General features: G+C 42.7%; 1 protein-coding gene across 4 annotated transcripts in view; it reads left to right on the top strand.

Moving 5' to 3' along the window:
* Nucleotides 1-281: 281 nt before the first annotated feature.
* The window catches only part of LOC144809415 (sodium- and chloride-dependent GABA transporter 2-like), a 944,332-nt gene continuing 922,855 nt past the window's right edge, over nucleotides 282-21,758 (top strand). For 3 of the 4 annotated variants that reach the window (XM_078673711.1, XM_078673714.1, XM_078673713.1), the window contains exon 1: nucleotides 282-368. The gene's annotated coding sequence lies outside the window, so the exon portion shown is untranslated. Of the gene's footprint in view, nucleotides 369-503; nucleotides 527-21,758 lie in introns of those variants that run through there. The other variant, XM_078673712.1, reaches the window with a different exon arrangement.

Genomic DNA, 21,758 nt, shown 5'->3' on the forward strand with positions numbered 1-21,758 from the left:
GGTTTGCTCAAGTCCTACCTTGGTGTTGGCTGTCTAGTAGAGTGTCGCCTGGTACCCTCAAGAGCAAATCTGGTCACAAGACATGTATAAATCTAAAGGTCGTTTCAAACGTTTGCACGTTTTGTTATATTATTTTGTTAACTTTGCTAAAATGAGGACAGAGAGATGTTCCCCCTGTTAGCTCGCTCTGGATCCCTGATCAGCACAGCCGGAGGGAGGCAGGTCGCCTGAGGTATGCGGGGCGGGACGGGTTTAGGGTTACGCTCCATAGAAGTCGCCCTCCTTCCTGCTTTAAATAACCAATGCCGCGGCAGGCAGCATACAAGAATCTCCCTCCGCGTGGACTCTGGACAGCTCGCGCCTGAAAGGTAAGAGCCCTCGGTTCTTCTGAAATCTTTACTGATGTTTCTTTCACGTGTGGAGTTATGATGAAATCCATCATGTGATGTCAGAAAGTGGTGTGTGTGCTTTAGAACAATCATCCGACATTAAATTGAGGCATCACATTTGTTAACGCCAGTCAGAGGTATTCATATTTACTGTAAATATTGTAATTTGATTAAATAAATGTATATGATGCGTGCTGCATTGTATTTTTGAAGGGGGAAACAGCCCACACGGTATCTGTTTCATGCACATATAGAAGATGCGTTTTTGCCCTTAAAACTGTGCTCTTCTGACGTATTCATTAAGACCACACTTGGCCAGACACCCCGACCCCTAAATAATTTACTTCTTATTATTTCACAAAGCTTTAAATACTACAAGCTGGATGAAACATTGGAAGGAACAGCGGTGCTATCCTTCCTCCCTGAAATAGAGACTATTTACTCAGTGGTACTTTTCAATGTTGTTCACAATACATGTGTGTTGTGAAGTACCGCGAATGAGGTAATTATTGCAAATGAGAACAAACAAAGACAGTTTTAAAACAATCGTAAACTTCTGTCCCGTGTTGCCTTTTCTTATAATAAATCCAGTACTGAATTAAAAGCGCACAGCAAAATGCTCGAGAGATTTTAGGAACCGGTGGGACACGTACCTCCTAACACATTTCACACAGACATTGGTGGCAGTTGTTAGATTTTATTTTCTCATATTCAGTGTGTCAAAGATTGCGGTAGTGTTTACTCATCCCTCGTGAAAGCACGTTTCGCTCAGCACACTGACCGCGTGCGATTGGCTGTCAGGGACAGCTGCCCGGTGTAACGCGGAAGCGTCCGTCCACCTGTCTCCCAGAGCCTCACTTTCCCTCGACAGCTTGCTGCACACTTGGATGGCCTGACTGTCCCTTAGTCTGAAGATCAGTGGTAACGTCAGTGACATCACTGGCCCTAGACATACGAAATGACCCTCTAACATCAAGTGACATCACAGGATCGACCCCTTGTTTGGCACTCCCTTCCCCCCTCAGCAGGCTCCTAGTTGCTGTTAGTCAGCCAGGAAGAGGGAGTGGATAATACATAATGAAAACAGTGTTCTTAAAGTGCTGTTTACTCTGGGCCTCAACTAATATATTTTTTTAAAGTCTGCCACAAAGAAATTGTCAAGAAGGAGAAATGTGACAGTAAATCTGTTCTGCTTAATTGGTTGCAAAGTCTGCATTTTAAAATATATTGTAAGGTTAGGGCATCTGCTGCTGGGAACTTTGTGTGTCCAGTTAACCTCAATGATAGTAATGGTAAAATAACTCTGGAGGTTAACACATTTCCTGGAGAAATCTGTGTTTTCTCTAATCCCAGTTTTAGATTAAAGTAGCGTAGAGGGTTAATGTTTCTCCTACAAAGTTCATCATGTAATATGCAGATGACAGATTTTGTCATTTATGTAGGTAGGTAAGTGGTTAACTGCTTTTAGCACAGAGATCCTTTTGTTATTTGCAGTTCATAAATCACAATCCTTCTAACATTGCACAGTGAGCTAGGAAGGACGTGTGTCTCCTACATCATGTATCCCTCACTATCTCATGCAGGCCCACTGGCATTATGTGATTCTGCTGCCACTGCATTTTTCGCATAGTTATGGATTTGCTACATTTGCCACATAATACATCTTCTGCTGCATAATTTACAAGTTGTTCCTAGCTCAAACTGATCAAAAGTTACTAAAAATGCATGTTCCTATGAAGCGGAATGCACTTTGCAAAAGTTGACTGTTCACCTTTCAGTTGCATGTTGTGTATTTGGGTGTTAAATTAGTACTTATAAGATAAGACCTTTATCCAGATAGTGTTAAGATGTGAACATATGACAAAATAAAGAACTGGTACTAACCCAAAATGTGCCGCATTATGCTGCATAATTTGCATTTTTTTACCATATAATTTAGCAAACCCTGCTACTTAATTTAATCCTTCATTGCCGCATAATTTCAGTGGCCCTGGTCTTAAGTAAGACACACAGTGCATTGGTTTACACACACAATTTATTTTCAATGTATAAGGCGTATGTGTAATGTAAAGTGCTCTGACACCCTGCATTGAGATGAGTAGCACTATAAAAAGAAAATTGTGGGTTTTAAATTGAAATTTGAGTAAATACTGGGACAGAAAAACACATCTGACATTTTTACAGTGCATGCATATCTCCCATATATCGGCACTGAAAAAAGTCAAAACAATTCCTCTCTTAGGTACTTGTAAAGCAATATTCAGCTGTGTGCCTTTGTTTCGCCTCCATTGTATTTACATCTAGGTGTGAGGCTCCAGATAGCTCCCAGCCAATATACTGAAACAAAAGGAGGCCTAATGGTCCCTTAATTTGACCTTTGTATTAGGCCCAGCTGGAATAACAAAGCCCCCCTGCTGCCTGCACGTTGCTGTTCGGAACGAAAGCAGGCAACATGCAGGAGCTGCTGAATTTGTTTAGCTGTCTGAAAATTTCACCGGGACAAGTTCAGCATATTTCAGTGGGCCCAACGTCTTGGCAGGCAGGACCGCATTAAATCTTGGAAAAAAAGTGAGTGGAAGTCATCTATCCGCATTAAATCTTGGAAAAAAGTGAGTGGAAGCCATCTACTTGCGTGTACCCCTGACTTGTGCCCTGAGGACAAGCATTTCAAGAAATGGGGTTCTGAGCTAACTTCATAGCCATTATATGAGGAATAAGAAGTGGCAAATTGTGCAATTTAACCTACTGGACAAATCTGCTGTAATAAGAAACATATTTCTGTAGATTTGGCACTATTCCTAGGCTTCACTCATAAAATGCTCCCATTGTTGATGAAGGCACATTTTTAGTTTACCTAATGAGAAGTTGTAAAATATTCATGGGTAAGGCTGCCCTCTTGTACAGGTCTCAATATATTAAGCTTAGTAGCACTTCAGCAGTTCCTGTATATGTAGCATATTGAACTACATCCATGCAGGAATGCACCAGACTGTTATTGACGAGCTAGCAATAAAAGTTGCCAACAAGGGAGTATTAATTTATGGGCAGAGGTGCCAGCCTCGATGGTAGAAGTCTAGCTAAAATACAGTTATAAAGTTATTTGTTTAAGAAGATTGGTCCAATTCCTTGTAGAGATGAAAACAATCAAAGACATTGGAGATGTCTAGCATGGGAGTTCTGGTTCTCCAATTGAATCCATTGCAGTGGTTAAATCATCCAGTGTGGAAGTCAGTGCTACTTTTGAGCCACAGCCATACCAGAATCTGTTTTGGTAATCTGAGAAAAGGTTGCTTTGTTCGATATATGTACATTTTTGTCTTGAAACCAATCTTTCAATCTTTTTGCCTTGAAATATTTGGTTATTGACCTGAAGTTAGAAGACGCCTTTTTCAAAGGCATCTTTCTTTTAGAGAGTTATTTTCGGAAAATACCTTTAGCCAAGGATATTTTGATATTGCTGCCTGGATGGCTGCAAAGCTATTAATGAGGATACTCATGTATAAATGAGCAGGACATAAGTCTGCCGGCGATCATGCTGGCTTACAAGCTTTTGCAGCCTTGGTGAAGTCTTGTGTGGTCAGGTGGTCCTGTGTGGTCCGGTGAGTAACTGTGGTTGTTTTCATGATGTGTTTTCTAGTAAACTGCACAGCACTGCTTGCACCGTGAATGAGCAATGCAGAGGTAAGCAGGGGGTCAAAAAGTATTTGGAGGGTTGAAAGGAATGCAGGTGTGCCAGGCACCCGGCAAGGGCAAGTGGGGAGGCCTTTGACTGTGCTGCCAAGGCATGAGGATGTCCTAAGGCACTGCCACTTCAGGTACTGTGGTTAGAGGACTCTTTGTTCTGTGAATTTTTCTAGCAGGCCTGTTTTTGTGACCTTGAGGCCCATAATCAACTCTCCCTATTCAGATCTCCTGCCTCATTATAAGTTCTCCTGTCCACTCTCTACTCTCCAGAACACAGGTCAGCTTTCCAGGAAATAGGGTAGGTTTCCCTGAATCAAGAGAGACATCAGGTACCATGGCGTTCCTGGCTCTAGTCAGGTTATCCTGCTGCCTACTCCTGGGTTGTTCTTCAGGAGGAAACATCCAAGCGGCTCGTCAATTAAAGGTTGACCAGTGGCTATTCCTGTAAGTGTATGCTTTACAGACATGGTAAGTTATTGGAAATAATACGTATTTAGTTCAAAGATTTCACACTGAGACACAAATATGCATTGGTTTAGTATCTATGCAATGGCACATTTAACTGAGTCCATTAAACATGTACAAAGTGAACAAACTATAAGAGAGCCCATATTAATTTAGGAAAACTATAATGTTGCTTGAGTATGCTGTACTAGAAAGGATACATATTCTGACAGGACGCCTGTGCACTACCTATCCCCTTGTAGTCACTGTCATCCACTTACTAAGATTTCAATGAGTCAAAGGCACAATGGGTGCAGATAGGAACTGTGCAAGATTATTGGCAATAAATGAAAACAATGTGATTTTGAATACAGCAAAGCGGTATAAAGCCACAGCACTGCTTCTGGATTATGACTAATACTCTGTAACCATTGACATAACTCCATGCATCAGTCTGGAAAAGTTAAGGTACTTGTATTGTGTTGTGATGTGCTTTTGTTAAAGCACTATAGTTAACTGTTTTGTTTCAGAACTTCTGAGATTCAGAATTTAGCTTTTTTTGTCTGGATGCACATCGCAGCAGTCACCTGACCATATGTGATCAACAGAAAAAGAGATTTAAAAAGAACACCTGGAAAGGGGCTTTGGCACCGCTCACATGTTTCCTGCCTTGAGTACAATATTTGATTGGGCAGAAGGCATATGCAGCAATTGAGAAACAGTGCTTGTCCTACTCCTGTTGGCTCCTGAGGAGAGTTTAGTCACTTAAAAAAATGTAATGATGTGGCAGTCTGCAATGGGAATACTTCTTTACCATGTGGTAATAATATTGGCTAATAATATTGTTAAAGCATCATGCCATGCTCACAGTGTGTATTGACTGCTCTGTGGCCCATGTTTTTATTGATAGGCTAATCCTATTGGTAAATCGTGGCTTTCAATAACTGTGTTCCCTCATTCAAAGTGCCTTTGTTATCCGCATCTGTGCTGGTTTTTTCTCCCTCATTTATGTTTGCACTGTAAACAATAAGCAATTGGTTCTCCCCTTCTGTCTTGGTGCTCCGACGGACATGCCTGTTGTTGCAGCCCTATCATGCCTCATGCTGAAACTTCCTGCTGCATCAATGCAGTGTCTCAGTTTGCTCGCCCCAACTGCAGCCACCCACACACGTGCAGCTCCCCGAAGCCATGGGCCCAGATTCACAGTTATTGAGATAGCTGGGACCACGTGGCTCAATTTTACTGTAAATTGAGAACATTTACAGGTAGGTTATGAGACCGACAGGCTTAGACACTTTTTAAATGCAACCGATTATATCCATTTTAAGATTAGACAATGCTGTTTGGGGTCAAATTTGTTAAAATGCCACAGACTCTTTAAGGGCATTCATGAAATATTCCAGTACTTTCATGGTGCTCTACGGAAACCTGCCCATTCCTAGGAGCAGATCCTATTTTTCAAATGTCATTAGTCAAAATTACTTCCACTATACCAAGGTCAGCATTTTTTCGTGTTTTCATGGGTAAGCCCCTTATGCCAAGGAGTGCATACAGTATGACAGTGCCCTACATTTACCATGGATACTTCAGCCATAGTCATGGTTACCTCTAAAAATTCCCTTTGGTATACAAGGGTCAGCATTTTGCCTTTGACACCCCTCCTTAAACGAATACAAGAACTCTTATGGCATGAATGACCTCAAATAGTTCCATCATTTTGCTATGATCTTTCTAAGAATTACGTGATTTATGTCAGGGCCTTTGGCCGCATGTGGTGGCGCATGTTCTGTGTCCCTGTGGTTGGGTAATGCCGGGTTAGGGTTTCTGAGTTAGTCTGAGTCCCCACAGCCAATGATATCTTAATAGATGCATCTCAGTTTGCCATAGGTAACACCTCTCATCTATATGATATTAGTGCCCTTGTCCATAAGGCAAGAATAACCTCCAGTATGCCAGACCGGCAGCACACTTGCAGGCTTTACACACTTACACTCACAAGCAAACACATACACACACACACTATTACACACTCAGTTTCACATGCATACTAATTTTCACTATATGTCTTGCACTCTTTCGTACATTTGTACTCCGTCAGAGAGACATACACACACACACACACACACACGCACACACACACACTCACACACACACACACACTGCCACTCACATTCCGATTGGTAAATATGCTTCTGTTGTGTTAGAAAAATTTGCCCTGCTGTTTCTGCTACACCGGTTGTGCCTTTTAGTAAAGCTTAATATAAACATATTCTCTGTACACTATTAAAAAATAATAACATATTGCCTTGTCAATGTGGTTATAAGTATGATGTGAATGAAAAGTATTCTTTTTTTTAAATAGCTGTACAAGGCATATATTTGATTAGAAATGTGGCTCAAGCATTTACAGTATTAGAAGTTAACTAATTCACTGTATAACATCTAATATTACACTATCCGAATGATCTTATGAAATACTTGACTTCTTCCGCAACCGTGGATTTTATCCAGTAACACTTTACATTTTGGTATTTTCAGACCCAACTTACAATGTAAAAATAATAAGCGACAGGCCTTGGTATGGAGCATTGTGGTGTCTGGAAAGTCAGGAGTGGATGTAGGTTTCACACAATCCTTAATCCAGCACAATACCCCAATAACTCTGTCCTAATATCCCTCCTCATGCCATCCCACATTCTGAGTCTACTCTCCCCTCTTGCACCAGCCCCTATTGTTTCAGATAGAATTAATTAGGCATCTAGACTACAGAAAGAGCAGGTATTTTGGGGGTGCCTCTCTAGACATTTGTGCATATTCATGACAGTTTTGTAACTTCTGTATGTGCGGCATAAGAGGTGTGCAATGATGAATAGTGTGAGTGAGTCAAGTGTGATTGGTGTGAGTGCAGTGTGAAAAATGTGCCAGTGTGAGTGTAGGGTGAGTTGCATGAGTGCAATGTGAGAGGAGGGCCTTTGTGAGTGTAAGGCGAGAGGAGTGCTTTCAGAGTGAGAGGAGTGAGTTCAGGGCAAATTGTGCAGTATAAATGCAGGGTGAGTGGTGTGCTTGTGCGTGAGTACAGAGGGAGCGCACGAATGAAGGGTGAGCTTTGAGAGTGGCTGGTGAGTGCATGGTGAATGGAGTTAGCACAGGGTGAGCGGTATGTCCCTGTGAGTTTGACAAACTAATATGCCTGTGTGAATGGAGGGTGAAAAGAGTGCCTGTGTGAGTGTAGGCTGAGAGATGTGTCTATGTGTGTGTGCAAGATGAGAGTAGGGAGTCCATGTTGGTGATATCACTTCAGGGTGAGTGAGGTGCCTGTTTTCATGGTGTGAGTGCAGGTTGATTGGTGTGCCCATGCGAGTGAAGGATGAGCTGTGTGAGTGACAGGAGTGCCTATGTGATTGCATGGTGACCAATGTGTCAGTGTGAGAGTACATTGAGAGGAGTGACTGCAGGGTTAGTGATGTGACCATAATAATTTGGGTGTGAGTGAAAGTGCAGAGTGAGAGAAATTATTGCATGGTGAGAGAGACAGGTGAGCGAAATGTCACATGAGTACAGGGTGAACAGTGTGCCAGTGTGACTGCAGGGTGTACAATGTGAGTGCATGGAAAGCAATGTCAGCACAGTATGATTGCTGTAAGTGCAGGGTGAGCGTTGTGCTCATGTGGTAAGCAATGTCAGCACAGTATGATTGCTGTAAGTGCAGGGTGAGCGTTGTGCTCATGTGACCACAGGGTAAGTGGAGCGAAAACGGCATGAGTTCTTGGAAACTGGCATGAGTGCAGTGTGGTTGCCATGAATGCAGGGTGAATGCTGTGCTCATGTGAGTGCAGGGTTTGAAGAGGATGAATGGTGTGAGGGCAAGGTAACAGAGTGAGTACATGGAGTGCAGTGTGATCTCTGTGAGTGCAGGGTGAGCTGTGAAAGTGACATGTTGCACCCTACTTGTGATATGCCTTTTCACGAAATGCATGCTCCCAGTATGGCAAATGAAATACAAATGTGTGGAATTCACAGAGTGGGGACCCCAGGGGTACTAGAACCTGTAAAAAACACACCGCCTCGGTATTCAGTTCCCAAAGGCATGTAAATGGTCTTTTAAAGTCCAGTAAAAAATACTCGGGTGGGGTAGATCTAAGGTGGCAGAGACTGGTCAGCCTAGCCCACAGTGGCTCAAGAGCTCTGATGTGTACTGAGAGCTCCGGCAGCCAGTTCTGAGACACCTAAGGGGTGGGAGGAGCTACGGCCCTTTTAGCCTGATGGGTTTGTGTGCCTGCATCAGATATTTTGGAGGTGGGCTCTTTGAAATTTGTGGGGTCAGCATTTTTAGAGGAAGCAAAAGCCTGAACGGAGGTGTCTCACCGAAGTCCAGAGGAGGGTCACTTTTTATTTGTACGGTGAGGAAGATGAGTCACAGACGTTTGCTGTTCCAAATGATGGACTACTGACAAAGTGTGTGTGAGAGTACAAGTTCACTGCCTTTTGTATGTTGTTGTTGTTTTATATTGTATTGTGCCATGCTATGTAATCACATTTGTGTTGAGTGCCCATGTGTCATGAGTGCAGTGCTTAATTTGTGAGAGAAATAGTGCTGGTGGCTGAAGCTATGCTCAGAAGCCAGTGGCCGGTGCAATTAAACATCTGCATGCTGAATACCAAGACTGATAGTCCTTAATCCACTACCACACACTCACTGCCCCTTTTTAGGGCTCGCCTTCGCAGCGCGCATGCGCTGCAAAGGCAAAAATACCCTTTACCATCGCTTTGGCTTTTCAGCCAAGCACGTGCACGCGTTCCATTGCCTTCAATGGCAACACGTGCACGTCAGGAGATTCACTCATGGGAGCGCGTGCCGCCGTCTGGCAGCAATTATCGCTCCAGTGAGTGAATCGTGCCTGCCCCCTTCCCTCCCCCGCCTCACGAGGCACTCGTTTGTTGCTTGTTTCTTCTTCCCATCACGTGCTCATACTGCTGCCTGTCGTTTCACAAGTGCCGCACTGCTTTGGTGAAATGGAACCATGTTCACAGTGTTCTCATCAGCGCAGACTGCTGATTTTTTTACTTCCTCTCTCGTGCTCATACTCCTGACTGGTTATTACTATGTTGTTGGAAAACATACGCTTTGAGAAGACCTCCGTGCTCTGGAGCAAGCACAGCCTCTTCACTTCACAGGTGACGTTTTTCCTTCCACGCGTAAATCACATGCACCTCTGCCCCTGTTACAGCTTGTGCACCAACAGGTAAAAAACTCACATGGGAGATATACACTGCGGGCTAGAACGCAAGTTACAGAAAGAACAACATGTAATTCCATCAAAATGAAAATACAAAAGGGTCTTATTTCAGGAGAATTCATGTGGGGCATTCAAGTGTCTGTCTAATCAAAAGAAGACACTAAATACGTCTCCATTTTAATAATTTGGTATCTACCTCGACCTACAGTGCATCTGCAGGCCTATAGAGGTTTCAGTTGCTGGAAACACGCCATTAGGTGTCCTACCCTCACTTTTTATCAGATTTCCCCCATTTGCCTCACTCTATTTGAAGCCCTATATTTGATTGTTTTTTTAGTGAAAGTGTGGATTGTTATTGTACATTTACTTGCCCGTAGCAGCAAGCAATATCCGTTTGTAAAGGTCATTCATAGTCTGGTGTGTCTTTATCGAATCGAACAAGTCCATATAAGTATAAGTAATACTTGTTACAGGTTTGGCACGTACATTGTGACGTGTTATGCATGGTTTCTTCATAGAGGCTAAAATGAAGAAAGAAATGGAACCAACGTTGCGTGCAGGTGATGATTAATTAACTACTACATGTAGATGCATCTGAGATAGCCTCCTCTACTTCCTTCTCCATAGTTCTATTTTATTTTTGCAGGAATTCTTTTTATGTTACGTTAATCTTCTTTGCTGTATGCAGCATTCATAAATTATGTTGCCGTTTCATACTATATTCTCTAAATCTCCGATAAAAAGGACTTGCCCTCGCCAGTTTGCCGAGAAGCTGCACATAAATAGGCTTCCAATAACAATCCTGGTACTATAACGCCATAGATCAACTACACTCTACCCGAGTCCAGCCTAGCATCATGCAGCAGTGCTGGAATGAAGTCATGCCTACAGAAACATCAACCAAACAGGTGGACACGTAATAGTTGCTAGGAAGCACTTGCCCTACTCTCACTATTTTACAATAAGTACATCAATAAATAAATGTAACAAAATCAAAAGACATATGAAGACAGATGTTTGCACCATTTGTTTTCCCCCAGACCACAGACAGTTCTTGCTTATCAGAGATGGTCACTGCTGAAGTGCCGAGAGTATGGCTACTTCCCTATCAAACTGGCTGTTGAGCCGGTTGCCTAGCGCGGTTAGCATTATTCTGCAATAGATAATATTGTGCTGTCCTGTGACTAGTGTTTCAGTTCAGATCTCTGTAGCTGTATGGCTGCCATGTTACCCCCCTCTAGTTTCTCCCATGGTGCTTCAGCAATTAGAAGGGCGTGGGGTTAGGATGCCCCAATGAATGCCCCAACTACCCCTCGCCCCATTACTACAAGTGACAACTCTCCTAGCTGCAGGCCTCTGTCTTCTGAAGTGTTTTTAGTTGTCTTCATTTTAACAATTTTAGTCTGAGTGGCGAATCATAAAGCGAGTATTAGTCATAATGTTCCAAATTGTTGTCCCAACTACATGGGAGTAGCTGTCTGTAGTGTAGCAGTGCCTTGTTCAGAGGAAGCAGTGGTCCTCTGCACTAAGTTTGGTTGTATTTTCATGCTTCCACCAGGGCCTGTTGCACACTTCCTACATCACTGCTCAGCTACAGTAATTGGGGCTCCTTGCCAACAGCCATTGCAGTTAAAATAACGATCTCTGGCATCTATTGTACTGGATTCAAAAGCAGAGTGCTATGTTGAACTTTTCCCGCCTATCCTCGAGTGGACAGCTGTATCTTGAAACTGAGGCGGTAGCTGGTGATTTATTCCCGTGCTTCTGTACAATAATGACATCACTGTACCCAAGGATGCAATGTTTTACCTACAGTTCTTTTTTAGTTCGAGCATTCGAGACCTCTTGAATATCCTTTAGTATATATACTTTAGTATATACTTTACTGTATTCTTATACGTGTATGTACTTTGTGGGCTCTGGAAATCAGCCCTAGGACTTGTCTGCTTCCGCTTAGGGACTTTTGTTCTGTTCAACTGCCTCTATTTAACTGTCTTGATAGAAAACTACCAACAAAGGTCAGTAAAATACCAAAATTGCTTTCTGCATAGGGACTTTCTTTTTTAAATGTTTCTGGCAAGTGCCTCTATTCATCTTTCTTTTTCTTGCAGGTTTCTGCGTTCTTCCTTTGTGGCAGTTTTATTGTCTTTCTCTTCCTCGTCTTTTCTATCTGTGTGTTTTTCTTTTCCTTCTGCTCGGAAAATATCTGATGTGGAAAAATAAGTGCTGTTCCCCAATAACATGTGCTTGTGATCTCCACCGGCAACCACTGTCTCAATTTATGCACTGCGTGAGTGGCGCCTGGGCACTCTAAAAGTTGTGTCTCATCTATGTTCATAATTTTTTCATCAAGTAATATTTGTTGTGTTCTGAAGACAAAGGTAAAAGTGTGCTATGTCCACACATGATTTACACAGCCTTGAGGTCCACATGTCAGTCGCAGTAAGCGCTATATAAAAGGTTAATATTAATACGAGCGTGTAGATGTTTCTATAATCTTTCGTTATTATCATTTTCATTCTTTCTGAAGGCAACTAAAACATGCACATCTGGGAGTTGGAGAGGGAGAGGTGAGCTGTTCTTTAGTTTGTAAAAAAAACGAATCATCAGATGGACCTGCAGATGTGCTTTCATTCCTGCAAAGGGCTCTTCCCTCTATCTTTTGAGCTTGGAAATTTACCCACTCCAGTTTTCAAAGCAAAACATTAGGGTTTATGTTTGACAGTAACCGGTCATTCGAAAGCCAGATCAGTTCCATCACATCCTCATGTTTTTATACTCTGAAGCTTCTGAGGAAAGTCTTTCCATAAATTCCACAGGAGATGCACAAAGCTTTGGTTTCTGCCCTCCTATTTTCTCAACTCGATTACTGCAATGCCCTATTCATCAATGAGCAGAAAAAACAATTAAAGAAATTTCAGGTCGTTCAGAACGAGGCAGTCCGACTATTGTTAGGCATCCCTAAATATCAATCTGTCTCCCATGCTCTGACAAAATAAACTGGATTCCAGTGATAGAAACACATTGACTTTGAAGCTATTTGTATAATCTTTAGAGCATTGCACAACCCTGGCCCTAACTACCTGAAGAAAAGTTTGGGCTGGTACACACCCTCTAGATTTCTTCATTAATCTTCTGCCTGTAACCTTATTGTCCCCAAAGTCAGAAGAGTAAAATGGGGTGGTAGAAGTATGTTTACATTGCTTCCAAACTCTGGAATACCCTTCCTCCTGATCTGAAAAAATGATAGGATTGCACCCCTTTAGAAAAGATCTGAAAGCATGGCTTTTTAGCCTACAGATCCCTCATTAAGCTATTAATTTAATGCATCGCGGTCTAGCCTGGGCAGTGCATGCGCTGCTCTGCGAGGCATGCTGTTTTCAAGTATGGACTTGAAGCTCTGCCCACTCCCCGCCCATATTTCCAATTGGCTTGTGTCATTGTCCCTTGGAAATTGCGGCTCTTCACTGGTCAATAGGCTTAGTAGTCCCTCCTTAGTACCTCCTTGTCTCATTTTCTAACCTCCCATCAGAACACCCCCTATTATATGTGTTGTTACTCGGTAGGCTTTAATTACAGGCTCTGAGCACTATTTGCTTAAATGGTTTTCTTCTGCCTGCTGTTACAGGCAGTGTAGTGTAGTTCCTATATTCCCAATAGGCTCTGCGCATTGGAATAATATATTCAGCAGTGTAGACGTAGGACTGAGGTTAACTAGGTCTCTACTGACTATATTAGATTTAAGGTTTGCCAGCTAGCTCAGAGGTCACTAGAAACTTTCTCGAATGTTCAAGAGGGAATTAACTTTCCTGATTAGACAAGAAGGGTTTAGCTTCCGACAACCATATAACATGACAACTTTGCTCCCTCAGAATAAGAGTGTATCTCTAGAGTCGTGTAAAAACAATAGACAGCTATTTCACTCAGTCAAGTGTGCATACTTAGTTTCACCAGTGTGCAGAGAAAAGAGAGACGGGCGTTTTCAATAAAAGGTGTTATTTATTGAGCAGTCTTCTTTCTCATGCAAGAGAAATGAATTGCCACAATTGCAATACTCATAGTAAAGTAAAGTGCGTACAGTAAAAGGAGGATTATAAGATAATACTGTAAAAGCATTGATATGGTTTCTTAGCCATATGATACTTTAAAATAGATAAAATATATATACATATATACATTGACTAACGTACTCAACTGGTGCTTCTAAATACTCCTACCCCTGTGTACCTGACCCAAGCCTAATACGTGGGAAGGAGTAAATAAGTAGCAGTTTAAGTTAAGTTTGTTTTGCCAAGAATCTGACTCAAGAATTCTCTCTAAGGTTTTAGTCAGCTCCGTACCTGGGTAATTAGAAAGCAGGAGGTCTTGTATCTCTCTCTCAGGACTCGATATCCCAGTAACCCGCAAAGGTATCTGGAAACACCGGAGCTGGATTTCTCGGCAGGAGAAAAGACAGCGTCTCTCTCAGTGCGTCAAAAGGGAGGGGCAGCGTCCGTGGGCTCTCGCATCAGCTGGGCTCTCGGGCAAGTAGATAGCTGCTCTGCTCCAAAACCACCACCGTGTGTTTGCTTAAGGCAACGTTGGTATATTTATACCTGAAAGGTGCCGGGTTTGACGTAAGGTTGGACATAAGACGTCAATAAAGATGTCACTAAGAACTGGCCGTTCTTACAGTGCTTTACAGGAGTTCTAGGACGAAATCAAAACAAAAGCAAGGGGGATTTCCCAGGTTGCTGGAGGTTTGGTTTGTTTAGAGAACTCGTTGTGCTTTCTAGGAGGCCGGGGAAGTAGCCTTGCTTAATGTGACTGCATGGGCTACGACTAATATGGATATGATTCCTTATGCCGTTATAGGGATATTATTGATTATAGCCGAACAGGGGCATAAAATAGAAATATCGATTTAGGTTCCTAGATAAAAACACAAAAGCAGGACCCGCTCTCCCGCTACGCTTTAATTATTTTTTTTTTCAGCACTGCACACCACGCCATGATCATATAGTGGTGGCTGTGCCTTTGGTTTGTTTGTGGTGCCGAACGCGGCTGCATGTTGTTTTTTACTATTGATTATATTTTTATTTAACTGCTCCATGCCCCACTTTCAGTCTGATGGCAGCTGCGCCCCTTTCCTTAGATGAGCCGTGTCTAAGGAAATGGGTGCGGCCGCTATTACAGTGAAACCGTGGCATGGGGTGCTTTTACAAAAAAACACATTTGTTTGTCAACTTAATGTGTCATTGTCCTTTTGAAACTGTGGCTTTTCAATGGTCTATAGGCTTAGTAGTCCTTTCTTAGTACTGCCTTGTCTCATTAGGACACCCCCTGTACTCAGTAGGCTTTAATTACAGTCTCAGAGCCCTATTTGCTTAAAAGGTTTTCTTCTGCCCGCTATTGTATGCAGGACATGCTCTCTGCAACGCTTTAATTATTATTTTTTCACACCACCGCAGAGCATGCCACGCTCATACAGTGATGGCCGTGCCTTTGGTTTATTTGTGGTGCCGAAGGCGGCCACCTGTTGTTTTTTACCACTAAAAAACTATTTTTTTAACTGCTCCCACTTTCAATCTGATGGCAGCTGCGCCCCTTTACTTAGACAAGCCGTGTGTAAGGAAATGGGTGCGCATGCCATTAAAGTGAAACCGCGGCATGGGGTGCTTTCACAAAATAAACATTTGTTTGTCTACTTGACAAACAAAAGCATATTTTTGTAAAAGGGTTCAAAACTGCCCTTTTACTTTAATGGTGTACGCTGCTCATCTAAGGAAAGGGGCGCGGCCGACATTGAAGTGAAAGCACCGCATGGGCGCTTTTGCAAACAAGCATTTGCAATGCAATAGGTCTTGCATTTACGTGAGTTTCGTAAATGTGAGCCCCATTGCATTGTAAATGTTTGTTCTTTGTTCAACTGGTCAGCACCTAGACACCTCCTGGTATGAATGTGATTTATAAATTCCCATTTAATTTAATTTAATTTCTCTTCTAAAACATGCTGCTTTCATGAGTTGAAACCAAGTATGTGCGCCAGTCTGTTCTCATCTTGACAGCTTTACTCCAGTGAGGGGAATGGATCAGGCTTGGCCTTTGTTTCTCTCGTTGAGCCACCAGTTCTCACAGGCTGTCCACTTCACTCCTGTACATGTGCAATGCATGAGCGAAATGACAAAGCTGATGTCTAGGAGACCCTGCCCTTTAATGTGACGTTCTTACAGCCTCTAAATTTGCTGGCTTGCCAATCTCTAATAGTTCCGGGATTGCACACCCACTTGGCATAACTCTTGACGTGTTTCTTTGTTGTATGGCGTTTAAGATTCCGAATGGATTTTCTCAATTCGTGCCCTTATATAGATACAATCCACGTTGCCCTTAAATAGGCATAGAAATCAAGCCCTTATTTAGTCATAGCCCATGCAAGCCAAATACAGGCATGGCTACTTCCATCCGTTCACCAAACGTCACAACGATTTCTTGGAAAACCAGCTTAAGTCGTTAGAGACTTCCCCTTGCTTGAATATTGATTTCTCCAAGAACTCAGTTAGTTTTACAATGAACATCTATTCCTTAGGGGTTCATTCATGACGTTCATATGCCCGACTTTACGTCAAACATGGCATTTCTAAACACCTTCAAGGTATAAATATACCTTCACTTGCTGTGGCAAAGCACGGTGGTTCGGCCGAGTTCGACTACCTACTTGCCCGACGCAGCTCGCTACAGCAATTGCCAAAGGAAGCAGACTCTCCAGCTGACGCACTGATCAGGAAGCTGCCCTCCTCTGCTGAGAAATCCTGCTCCAGTGTTTCTGACTCCCCTTGCGGGGAGTTGGAAAATCGAGTCCCGAGACAGAGATACCAGACATCCTTCATTTTAAGGTATGGAGCTGATTAGAACCTAGAGAAACCTTTGGTAGATTCTTGACAAAAACTAAACCAATGCTACAGACCATACTTACTTCTTCCCTCGTACTAGACCTAGGTTAGGTACATTGGGGTAGGCGTATTTTAGAAGCACCTGTTGAGTATTTTTGCCTGTGTTATTTATGTATTAATTTTTATATGGCTTAGAAACCATACAATGCTATTACAGTATTATTTTATAATACTATTCTCGCTGTACGCATTATACTTTGCATTCTGGCTAACAGTTGTAGCAGTTCACCTCTCTTACATGAGAAAGAAGACTATTCAATAAACCTTTTTATTGAAAACGCCTGTCTCACTATTTCTCTGCATACTCTGTAGAAACGAAGCATGCATGATTGACTGAGTGAAATACTTATCTATTGTTTCCACGACTCTGAAGATACTTATTCCAGTTCTAGGGAAACAAAGTTGTCATGTTTATGCAGTTGTCAGAAACTAACCCCTTGTGAATTCGAGAAAGTTTCTAGTGATCTCTAAGCTAGCTGGCACTGACAATTAAGTTCAGTATATTAGATAGAGACCTACTTACCTAAGTCCTATGTTATATCTATAGGATATATTATTCCAAACGCAGAGCCTATTGGGAATATAGGAACTACACTACATCTTAGTTCGTACCAATGTTTTTGCCTCTCTTTCCAGTATTTTAAAATGAATACTCTGTTTGTATAGCGCTGTCTATCACACCACTTCTGTTCTAAGAACTGTAAATAACAAATCTTATCATCACCCAATTTATGATTCTCAATTTACTGGCTCTAGAAAGTCCAGTTGGCCTTGCTGGTGGCATTCAAATATGTGACCTTCATACCATAGCATTCAACTCACTGAGCTTCCTACAGCTATCCTAACCCCTTCCTTTCAAGAAGAAAAGCAGGTGAAATGGTCGTACATGTGGTTCTACGAGCCCAAGCACAATCCGATCCAGGTGGCCGGCACATTATTTGGCATGTACATCACGCAAAAAAGTTCAAGAAACAGGAGAAAGACTCTTGAAAATGTAAAGAAGCGTATTCCTAGACATTAGATGATAAGACTCCTTTGAGGGATGGTTTTCAGAACTGCAGTTTTTAAACACAAACTTAGAAAACATTCATGCCCCACCCTGGCCCTGGTGACGATGCCAAACAAATCATTTATGAGTAGCCTATTTATGGCTAATATTGGTATTGAAGATGGAGCAATATTATAGTATGTTGAACTGGTTTTTAACTAGCGTACACCTTAAACTGAATTACATCAAAGTTCTCAGATGTGATGATCAGGAAAAGAGGGCACAATTAATAGCGTAAGTACCTAGGAGCACACAATTTGATCAACCACGGAAGTTGGGATTCAAACTCATTTTTCCTGGATACAGACTGCGCAATGAAGCCGCTGGAGGAATAACCTCCTTCCTGGCTCTGTGAGCTCCAAGTGGCCCTTACTTATATAAACTTGTACAATGTGTTAAACAAATACACATATCACCTATTAGAGGAAGTTGACAAAAGGAGACTACACCAAAATTAGTTTAAGCAAAGGCAGTAATACACTGTGCGTTTAGGTTGGTATCAATGAACTAAGGACAGTGACCACTAATTCACTTAACTATAAAAGGGAATCTATTTTCTGCAGGCCACTGACACTCACCATCTCAAGGCCTAGTAAGTGTGACTAGTTTATCTGCACAAAGCATTACCTACAAAAAACTGAACAGTAAGAGAGACCGCATTCAACTCCCCACGTTTCCATAGGGTATGATCATAGCTGGATTGGGACAGGAGATGGGCCCTGGCACCAAAATAAAAGTGGCACACATTAGCGAATCAGATAGCTAAAAAAGTGGCTCACAGTTCCAGGCAATTTTGAACTTTTAAAGATAGCTCTATTGATGTTTTAAAAACGTTTGGGAGACTGCATGCATTTGTGCTTGCTGTAGACAATGTTTGTGTTGATATAAAATAAATCATTTGTAAGATACAGCTCATCAGACAATAAAATAGGCTCAGAAACAGGCAAACTACGAGTTCACAGACTGCCCTGTAGGACCAGCCCTTTGGGCGCTTCCAGTTTGCCCTGTAGGCCAGTCTAACCCCGGATATGATCTGTGTGATGCCTTTTGGTTAAAGACATGCATTAAGGTCTGTATGAACAGAGAAGCAAGACTGAAAAGTAGGTGTGCGTGCATGTATGTGTGCATACCTATGTGTGTGTGTGTGTGTCCCAGCCCTTGTCCTTTGTAGAATCCAGCACTTTTCAAGCAGACCCAGTCATCGTACCGTTCCCACTGGGCAGGCCGGTCAGCAGAGTAGCCAAGAAATGAATGGCTAATGTGAATTTAGCAACGCGTTCTCCCTTGATGTTGTCAACACCCAGCTGCAGAACGTACAAAGGTCGTTTGGCCGTGCAAAACTTTCATTTAATATGCTAATCATGAATTGGAAAATCTCTCACATACATACACACACACGTTAATAGCTGATTGGGTATGATAAAGTTTCCAGTCAGCTGGGCGGTTGGAGGGAGGCGAGAAAGTCAAGCCACATTAATTACCTTGTAAAAAATGACACATCAGGGGGCATTTTTTTTCATGCAGCTCAGGGCAGCAAGCAACCTTCCTGTGCTGCGTGAAAGGGAACAGGCAGAAATGCGCAGTATTTAAAATAATATGACACATTCCTGTCCTTTCCTTGCACTGGAGTTCTATTGGCTGCCGTGCACCAATGCCGGCACCCTTGCTCCATGATGCAAAGGTGCCCGCATTGCAGACAGGATTGTTTTTGTACTGGAAGATACACCTTCCTGCGCAAAAGCAATCCTCTGAGGCTTTTTCCTCTTTCTATGTGTGCTACAGAACGCAGTACACATAGAAAGAAGAAAAAAACGAGGAGAAATCAAGATATTTCACCTCATTATTCATCCTCTGGGGAGGCATATCATTTTGACACATTCATAGGTTTACCAGTGTTGGTAATTCTGGGAATGCACAAAATTTCATGGGTGGATGTGTGTGAACACCCACGTTTCACCCATGGGATGCCTTCCAGGGCCAGAGTAACGCAGTGTAGCGATTTGCGCTTCGTTGCCTTAGTCTGGAAATATCAAGTTAAGAAGGGCCACGCAAGGTGGTCTTGCGTGGCTTGATAAACCCGACTTAGCTTTTGCGTCACCCTTGTGCCCCCTTGCGTGGCGCAAGGGCAACGCAAAACCTGCATGAATATGCCCCCAAAACATTCCATTCCCTTTGCAGCATAACTTTTGTTAAAGTAGGGGGCAATACGGACACCTACTTAGAGGAGGAAATGACAGAAATGACAGAAATGAAAGGAGAAATGCTCTATGAATTCCAATCGAAGCCCATGTTAGATGTCTTCACATCTAACATGGGCTTCGATTGGAATTCATAGAGCATATTATCAAGCACATTATCACCCTTCATCGTCAGTTTCCTGCCGATAAAAGCAGCGATAATGTAACGCCCTTTCTTGATAATATGCCCCTGTGTCTTTAGAAGAATTGGCGCCACTGTGGCCACTGTGGCACCTCTGATATCACTAAAGCTTTGCTGTGCAGGTGTCATGTTCAATGTGTCCGCGTAGCAATATTCTGTTTTTTGAAAACGAACTTCCATGGCAGGGGTTTGTTTTTGAAAAGCGAAAAATAAACATCCCTGCCAAGCTGTGGGTTTTCTCCCAGCAGGTAGGGTGGTCCGAACAGGATTAATATAAATCGAACCATCTACTGTAAGTAGGGTGGGTGGTCTGGGGTACTTTGACTGATGACCTGGTCAAAGGTTTGCACATCTGGAGCCAGCGGCGGTTCTGCCGGAGGACATCTGGATTCGGTACAGAGAAGTGTGGCCATGAGTTCGGCTCACAGGGCACTCCGCCACATTTCTGTAGGACAGCCTGTCAAACTCTGAATAAAGCATTTCAGATGCAATGATTCAGTGTACTTCTGAGATGTAAAATAGTCTCTCATGTATTGTAATGCAAGCATCCGCAGGAGTTGGATGACAGATCAAACAGTTCATAGAATGAGGTGAGTAAGAAATGCTTCTCTGGTCGGAACCAAAGCTCACTCTGTATATTTTAAAGAATTGATCACAATTGGTCTTGCAAACAGCTGCACTATCAAGCCAGACATAAAAAGACTCGTAAGAGAAACTAATATTGATACGAATAAATGTAAGAAAAGTGTGAAAGAGAGACTGGATGAGTAAGGGGGTCTGGAAATGAGAGGGTTAGATGCAGCGAAAGAGAACGCATGAAACCAAACAAAGGGAATGAAAGGCAAAGTGAATGCCAGTGACACCCATTTTTTTTAGAAATATCTTGCTTTGGTCATTAAAGATTGGCCAAAATTGGCAACGCGATACTTTTATAACAACAATAGGCAAGGCAGAGATTTTATCTGTGCCCTGCTCTATTAAACCCAATTCTATGTGTGAGCTACAACAAAATGTAGCCGACCAGAGCTGTTACTTAGCAGTTTGATGTGTCTGCTGCTGACGTCTCTGTTCACCCTGCATAAACAGTTGTAAATAAACAGGGAACAGATGGGAGGACTGGTAAGAATAAGACCTGGTCGTAATTCAAATTAGGGGTCCTTTACCACACCTACATCAGTGGTGCAAAATGTGCCAGGCTCATATCACTATTTGAAGTTTGCATTTAAAATACATAAACAAAACACATAATTTCCTTTAAGTGACTCAGTGTGCAGAATTTCCAGCTGCCCTGAAAGTCCCTTTGAGGGCTCATTTGAAGCTTCAAGTCCAGTCAGGACTTCAGAAGGCTGTATACATTCTCTCAAATGCCCCCGTCTGTCAGTTGTAGTGCATGTATTACAAGAAAGGGTAGTGCTCTGGTGGGGCAAGGATGAGGAACCAGAGGACTTGGTTTCCATGTGCGGTGTCGCAAGGTGCCCGGGATGTAGACCCAGAGACCCAGGAAGGCCTCCCCTGTTTGCCCAGGACTAGAAGCTCTGCCTTGGCTGCAGGTCAGAGCCCTGGTTGGCCCAGGGGTGAAAGTCCCAAGCCACAATCTCAGTTCCATGGTACGCAGTTCCACTGAAGCCCGGGATGGGCACCCTCAGAC

Source organism: Lissotriton helveticus, chromosome 1_1 (genome assembly GCF_964261635.1).
Source record: "Lissotriton helveticus chromosome 1_1, aLisHel1.1, whole genome shotgun sequence".
Taxonomy (NCBI): domain Eukaryota; kingdom Metazoa; phylum Chordata; class Amphibia; order Caudata; family Salamandridae; genus Lissotriton; species Lissotriton helveticus.